We start from the raw sequence: 8,083 nt of genomic DNA on the forward strand, positions 1-8,083 counted from the left end.
TAGCTAGCAAATTGACTACTGAGATACGAAGACTCAAAAATACGTCCAATATTTTCGCTGTGTAGCTCAGGGAGGGTACCTGGGTGCATAGATCATTGTAATCAAAGCTCTCAATCTATTAGTTTCTAGAAGCTGGTAGTCTTGTTTTGTTTTTGTTTTTGTTTAGAGAGGCCAGGGGAGAGAGAGTGAGAGAGGGAATTTTAAGCAGGTTCCATGCCCAGCATGGAGCCTGACACAGGGCTCTCCATCTCACAACCCTGAGATGATGACCTGAGCCAAAATCAAGAATTGGAGGCTTAACCCACTGAGCCACCCAGGTGTCTTATCTATAAGCTGGTAGTCTTAAGGCTTGTTTTTTCTATGAAGACCCCTTAATCTAAGCAGAGATCCCAAATGGTGAGTCTAGCTCTAGTCACCTTTGTCAGACATTTACGTTTTTCTTTCAACCATCCTCAGCTTGGCTTCACATTTCAGTGAACTACATTTCCCAGATTCTCTTGACCTGTTTTCCTAGTAGTCTTGACCAGTGAAGGCATTGGTAGAGACTGGAAGGTAGGAGGCGGGGAGAAGCCAGGGTATCTCTTCCATTCACTGTGTTTCTAGTGGTGCCTCTAAGCATTTGCTAAATCACCTTCATGATTCTAACTCCTGTTTCCTTTTACAGTTTCAGGTCCTGCTAGAAACTCCTCCATTGTGGATCTAGCTCTTGTTTTGACCATTTCTGATCTTTGATGACATCACCTCCACCTTGTGCCTTTCTATTTCCTGCCCAAGATAGTGGCATCCTGTCATTGCTAATTCCTGACTTGAAATCACAATTCACCATCCCATTTGGCTTCTCAGCTCTCCTATTACTTATGCAACTAATTCCCTGTGTTAAATTTCTTCTTTTTTGAGACAAGAGTGGTTTCTGTTTTCCTAGCTGATTCACCACTTGTAATGATTATAAAGATAACAACCATAAAAGAACACTGGAGGAACCTCACTTTAAACTCATCTCTTGACAATGTGATGCGGGCTCCTGAGGCTTCTACCTAGGAATTTTGGTATCTTAACCATGAGAATCACAGAAAATGGAAGGTCTCCCTCCCCCCTTTGGAGGTGTGGGGCACATTAGTAATTTAACCCGAAGCCTTAGGGCAGTTCCTAGTGTGAAGTGGGGAGTGGTGAGAGCCACTCACCAAGTGACTTCTGCCCTATTTTGGCACTTGATCTTGGATTTTTCTCATTGTCAAATGGATTTTTTTTCCTTCTGCTTCTAGCTTTTTACAGAAATATCATGGGCAAAAATGTAACATATATTTGCAGGGTGGGGGAGGGGCACACATGTCTCATTTTTCCCTTCACACCTTTTACTCCAAAATAGAATGAAACACTTATTTTAGAGAGTATTCAAGATTCATTTTAAACAGAATATCCTCTACAGTTAATCAATAGATAAAGACTCTGGAGAAGTCTTTGCTCCTGCCTGGACGTGCTGAAACTCCTATTTAAAGATTGAGCTGTGTACAGGAGCCAAGAATGCTTTTTGGTTTGGCAGCTTTTATCTGATCTTTGGGAGAGGTTAAAAGCCCAGCTATACAATGTGGAAATTTTGAAACTTCTCCTTAATGTAATCATCATTGTATGAAGGAGGCCAGAGGAAAAAAACAATCTATCCTATACTTTTTTAAAGTGGAAAAATAAATCCAAGATTCTGTTAAAGTCATTTTACTTATTTACCTTCTAATCATGGTTTTGACATATGGTTTTTATCCAGCGTTTAAAGAGATCCCGCATATTGATTTATGATAGTGACAACAGTCACGTTCAGATTTTCAGGGATCAATTAATCTCTCTAAGATCCTTTGTTTTTCTCCCTCTCTGTTATTTGCTCATTTATATTAACACCTCCCCTAGAAGTGAGAGACAAGAAGATAAGGTGAATGAGGGTGATAATTCTAATCAGTTAGTCACTGTTAGAATGGTTGATGAAAGACCAGCTTGGGAAAAGGAAGCTGAACTTGTTAGAAAAAAAATATAATCATATAATTATTAACGGATGTACTTCAGACTTAGAATCCTTCATCCTATTATTAGAGAGGGCTACAAAAAGGCTGTAGACACTAGAGAGGGAGATCTTTATCGTTGACCTCACTGCTAGTGCCCTTCGAGTGTTTCACTGACCTGAGGAAGCCAGCCCCAGGTGTGTGGGCATGCCATGGAGCAGCCTTTACCTATGATGACTGAAACGACAAACAGCCCCTTACCTCCAAAACAAACTAAACAAGCCAAACCCTAATGGAGTTGAGACTATGTGATGTGTCTGTTTATTTTAATGATGGTGAGTATTTCAGAAGCAATTAGAATGGAGGAACACAGCTTGGACTCCTATGGATTTTGCCTGAGACAATTGGTATAATATGAACATACTAAAAGATGAGAAAGTGTCCTATTTTGGGTGAGTTTGCTTTTGCAAGTACAATGATGTAAATTTTCTAATGACAGCTTATAATTAGGTATCTCACAGTTAAGGTAAACACTAGATTATCCACTAAAAATAGGGTCTGCATTCAACTTTGAGTTAGTAGGGCCCAGCAGGAGCTGTGTTCTATTGGAGGCAAAACTTAAGATGAAAAATTATGTTGATATTTTTTTAACAGAAGTTAAAAAAACTTTTATCCATTTTTTTAACAATTTTTTCACTCTTTACCAAACGCTTTCTTAGTGTCTCCTACGTGCAGGATGGATGGTGACAGTTGGGTTAGAAACAAATATATGCCAAATGCCATATTAAGTCCTGCATTTATATTAATGAATAACCCCTGGTATCTTCCTTTTTTAAGCTTCATTAATTTTTTGTGCATATTTGACTTTTTTTTTTTTTTCTAGTCTTTAGCTCCATGAAAACAAGAAGCAACTCTAACTTGCTCCCTGCTAAATCCTTAGGACCTAGGATAGTGTCTGAAACATTCTTGGTGCTTACTATTTGTGGAATGAATAAGTGAAAACATAGAATGCCACTATAGTATGATGCACGTGAATAGAAGTGTGGCAAGAGTGTGGCATGCCAGGAGAGGCAAAGGGAACTTTGAGTACTTTCTTAAGCAGAATCTGGATGCCTCTATTTAAAAGCTAACAGTCTTGGGGCACCTGGGTGGCTCAGTTGGCTAGGTGTTCCCCTCTTGATTTTTGGCTCAGGTTGTGATCTCCGGGTTGTGAGACTGAGCCTTGTGTTGGGCCTGGTGCTGGGCGTGGAGCCTGTTTAAGATTCTCTCTCTCTCTCTTAAAAAAAGCTGGGGGGCCTGGGTGGCTCAGTCAGTTAAGTATCTGACACTTGGTTTTGGCTTAGGTCATGATCTCAGGGTTGTGGGATCAAGCTCAGGGCGGGGGAAGTCTGCTTGAAGATTCTCTCCCTCTGTCCCTTCCCTGATATGCTCTGTTTCTCTCTAAAATAAATAAATAAATCTTAAAAAAAAGAAAGTTAACAGTCTTATGTTCTTGTGGTGGGGAGTACCAGAAGAAGAGGGGAGGGTACTCACAAAATTCATGTCCCCAGTGCTGTAGAAACTAAGGCCTACGTTTCTTAGTAGAAACTAAGTCCTTTCTTTCTTTCTTTCTTTCTTTCTTTCTTTCTTTCTTTCTTTCTTTCTTTCTTTCTTTCTTTCTTTCTTTTCTTTCTTTCTTTCTTTTTCTTTTCTTTCTTTCTTTCTTTCTTTCTTTCTTTCTTTCTTTCTTTCTTTCTTTTTCTTTCTTTCTTCTTTCTCTTTCTTTCTTTCTTTCTTTCTTTCTTTCTTTCTTTCTTTCTTCTTTCTTTTTCTTTCTTCCTTCTTCTTCTTTCTTCTTCTTCTCTCTCTCCTCTCTTTTTTGGGGTAGGGTGAGCAGACAAATCAATTCTTAATCAAAACCAGTATGCATTTTTCTTTGGATGTAATTAATTTGAAGTCACTATAAGTGATTTTCAAACATATAAGCTGATTTTGGGAGCAATACTGGTTCTTTCAGAAGAATTATTTCAGCAATCCTTCCTAGTTCATAAAATTGAGTTTGCTGGTTTTCAAAGCTTCTCTGGAATGAAAATAAAACTATAGTTCTGTTTAAAACGAGTTCTTAAGTTGTAGCCACTGTTTTATTTTTTAGGGATTATTGAATACATCAATGACACAATTGATATGATGTTTTTACCAGTGCAAAAAATCATGCAGGGTGATCTCTATTTCTTTTCTTCTATAAATGCTAAAAGAACACCTCTTGTTCTTCAATAAGAAAATAAGTGGAAAGGTCTTCAATTAGTGCATGATACGGGTGAAGAAAGAGCTGGATATTTGTCTTCTCATGTCAGAAAATAAGTGCTAAACTCTGACTTTGGAAAATGAGCAAAAACATGTGTTTGACACAGTCTGATTGAAGAATGGCATCCAAAAAAAGCCTAGGGTAGTTGGAAACAACAGGCAAAATAATAGCAAATGTGTTGTCATAACAAAACAAGCTGGAGGCTTCCCAAGGGAGAAGAGAGATGATTCTTTCATAGGATATAAGAGCTGAAAACAGGGGCTGAAACTTATGAAGGCATAATCCTGCCAAGCATAGAGCCAAAAATTGTACACATATTAGCTATTTTAATTCTTAGGAGGTAGGTACTGTTACTCCCATTTTGTAGATGAAGAAACTGATGTTTGGAAGCTTGTATTTGGGTGCAGTGGTCTCCAGTCTATACATGGAAGGTTCCTACTGTTTCCTGTTCCAGCATTCACAACAGACATCATTCAGGGCATAACCTAGTTGCAACACATGGGCGAATCACTCCTCTTACTTTATAGATGAGGAACTTGAGTTGTAAAGACTTTGATGCTTGTTCCAAATCACACAGGAAGTTAATAGCAGAGCTAAGTTTGGAATTCAGTTGTCTTGATTCCTAGTGAAGTCAACTTCCTATTGCATCTACTTTCTTCTCTTTCTTTTTAAAAGATTTTACTTATTTGACAGAGAGAGAGAGAGAGAAAGAGAGAGAGAAAACAAGCTGGGAGAACAGCAGGCAGAGGGAGAAGCAGGCTCCCCACAGAGCAAGGACCCCAATGCAGGGCTCGATCCCAGGATCCCGTGATCATGCCCTGAGCCAAAGGCACACGCCCAACTGACTTAGCCACCCGGACGCCTCTCTGCCCTTTCTGTACTGCATTGCATAAAGAAAAGAGACTAGAAGGACCTAATTTGTTAAATGGCAGAAATTAAAATGTGTATAATTTTGCAGCTCTGGTTAAGACCATGTAAGACACAAAGTTATCAGTTTGGCAATAACAAGACAGAAGAGGGACGTGAATAGGGGTAAAATGTTCTTAGGGCGATTTACTCAGGGGGTTCAAGTGCGGAGTGGCACATAGCAGGAGGGTAGATGGCCTGGCAAAGGCCGGGGCTGAGGGCGGCAGCGGGGGAAAGGGGGTCCCAACCTCTGAAATCGGCTGCCTTTCCCCCAGGCTCCAGCATTTCAGAAATTCAGAACAAACAACAGACACTTAATGTTCACGCAGTGGAAGCAGCAGCAGCATAAGGAAAAGGTGGCGATTAAGAAAAAGCTTAAAAACAAAACAAAACAAAACAAAACAAAACAAAAAAAAAAAAAGAAAAAGCTTAAAAAAAAGAAGCTCTTGGCGATAAGGCTCCACCGAAGCCCACCCCAAAGGCCACGGGCAACCAGCGAGTGTACGATGAGACCATGGTAGATCCCAATGCTGAAGGCGTTGCTTCTGATGAAGCCACAGATGAATTTGCATCTTCCTCCAACAAACTCCTCCCAAGATTCTCATGACAACATCAGACCTCCTGGGAGAACAGTACGACTGTGAACAGCTCTCCACAGTTCACCAAACTCACACGTTTATTACCCAAGAGGACTGGCTTTGAAAAAAATTACTCCACAGCGCATTTCAAGAGATTTCACAGATCTGATAGTTATTAATGAAGATTGTAAAACACCAAATGGGTTAATTCTGAGTCACTTGCCAAGTGGCCCAACTGCTCATTTGGCCCAAACTGCTCGTTTGCGTAAAGAAATTAAGAGAAGAGGCAAGGACCCTACAGAACCCATGCCTGAAATAATTTTGAATGACTTGACGATGAGGCTGGGTCATTCTATTGGACGTATGTTTGTATCACTCTTTCCCCATAATCCTCAATGTATTGGGAGGCAAGTTGCCACATTCCATAATCAACGGGACTATATATTCTTCAGATTTCATAGGTGCATATTCAAGAGTGAAAAGAAAGTGAGAATTCAGGAACTTGGACTCTGTTTTACCTTAAAATTAAGATCTCTTCAGAAAGGAACCTTTGATTCTAAATATGGAGAATATGAATGGGTCCATAAGCCCCGGGAAATGGATACATGTAGAAGAAAATGCCATTTATAAAATACTGGAGGAATAGTATTGAATTGTGCTAAACAGGTCTACTTTGGATGTATGACAATGACAGAAGAACCTTTTCAAAATGTCATTTACTGGCTCCATAAACCTTTTCATGTCTGGACCAAGTAACAAGTGCCATGAATTACCATTCACTGTTTATGTAGCACATACAAATAAAAGTCATTTTGGTGAGTTTAGAAAAAAAAATAGCAGAATGGTGATGAAATTGTGCACAAAGAAGGAAGAGCGTTGTTTTTCTGTTGCCAAATTGAGGCCTTGTGTTACAACAAGCCGAAGTGGTCATGTCCATGAATTGGTACCAAGAGCACTGTGCCTGCCTAAAGTTGTTACGGTGGTTTCCCATCCTGCTTCTAAGAGGGGATTCCAAGCCATGAGCCTCTACTATCCACAAAGAACTCCAAAAGAGTTGCAAAGTCAGGAACAATGTTCCAATGATTCTGTGAAGGAGGATCATTCACTTGTTCCTCCCAAGAGACTTAAAACAGCAAAGCAAAACAAAACAGAACTCTCTGGTGCCAGTCGTTTTGGAAAACGGTGTTTGAAAGCAGTACATTTTATAGCCCTATTTGCAGAATTATGAATTAATATGTGCTCATAGCCTAAGGCCAAAATACTCCAGTATGTGGAGTTTTTTAAAAAAAGCTATACATCTATTACGGTTTTCTAAGGTTTCATGGTAATTTGCATTCTCTGGGGAATTAAATGGATCTGTGACACAAATTTACATTAATTTATTCAGCAAGTAATGGCATGTTTTAGGAGGTTCAAAGTGATCATAGTAATGGTGAGCCAACAAATCTGATGATTAGCATTGCAACGAATGCAAAAACACTAGGGACCAGGGGATAGAAACGAAGGTGCTCTTTGGAGGTCGTTTCCAAGAACATCTTATATGTTTACTCGACACACAGCCAAACTAGGAGTTCTGTGTATTTTGTGCAAGTGACAGTTGTGTTCAAACTCAACCAGATCAGAAGAAACCATTTGAAATGACTTTAGAAGCAGCTTTTGGGAAAGAGGCAAAGGAAACAGTCACTGAATGAAACAGCAGGGAATGAAGTGAATACTTTTGAGATTCCCTCAATAAGAAGAATTAGGTTTGAAAATCCAATGTGAATCTGTTTCTCAAACCTTAGGTGTATGGCTTCTTGTTCAGAAATGCTTTTGGAAAAGGACACGTTTCTGTTTCCAAAGTGATCCAAAATATGTTTCTTTCAAGTTGTTGTGCTTAAATCTTGAAGTAGAAACCAAATACGCTTGTCATGACTTGCTAATTTATTCATTATTTCTTCTGCTAGTTTTGGGACTTCCACCTACCTATAACTTACAATTGTGGTTTCCAACTTTAGCACGCATGGGAAGAACAAAAAGAGCTAGCCCAACATGGATCTTCCGGGGTCCCACCACAATTCTGACTTACTAAATTTGGGTAAGGCTGGAAAATCTGCATTTCAATAGGACTTGCAAGAGACTCTGATATAGGTGGACAGCTATGCCTGGAGAAAGAGCCTTAGACCAATTTTCAAGGGTGAGCTCTGAATTTACACGTTTATTTTGGAGTGGCTGGATGGGAACAATGTATGCTCTCATAGATTGTTCTTTTTTTTATTAGCATAAATGTTACCAAATCCCTGTCTGGAAGCACAGGGCGGGACAGAAAATAGTTTTTGTCCTTGGAA

General features: G+C 39.5%; 1 pseudogene; it reads left to right on the top strand.

The window, feature by feature from the left end:
- Nucleotides 1–5,371: 5,371 nt before the first annotated feature.
- On the top strand, nucleotides 5,372–6,450 carry LOC140605115 (ribosome production factor 1 pseudogene; annotated as a pseudogene).
- The last annotated feature ends 1,633 nt before the right edge of the window (nucleotides 6,451–8,083 follow it).

Source organism: Canis lupus, chromosome 1 (genome assembly GCF_048164855.1).
Source record: "Canis lupus baileyi chromosome 1, mCanLup2.hap1, whole genome shotgun sequence".
Classification (NCBI taxonomy): Eukaryota; Metazoa; Chordata; class Mammalia; order Carnivora; family Canidae; genus Canis; species Canis lupus.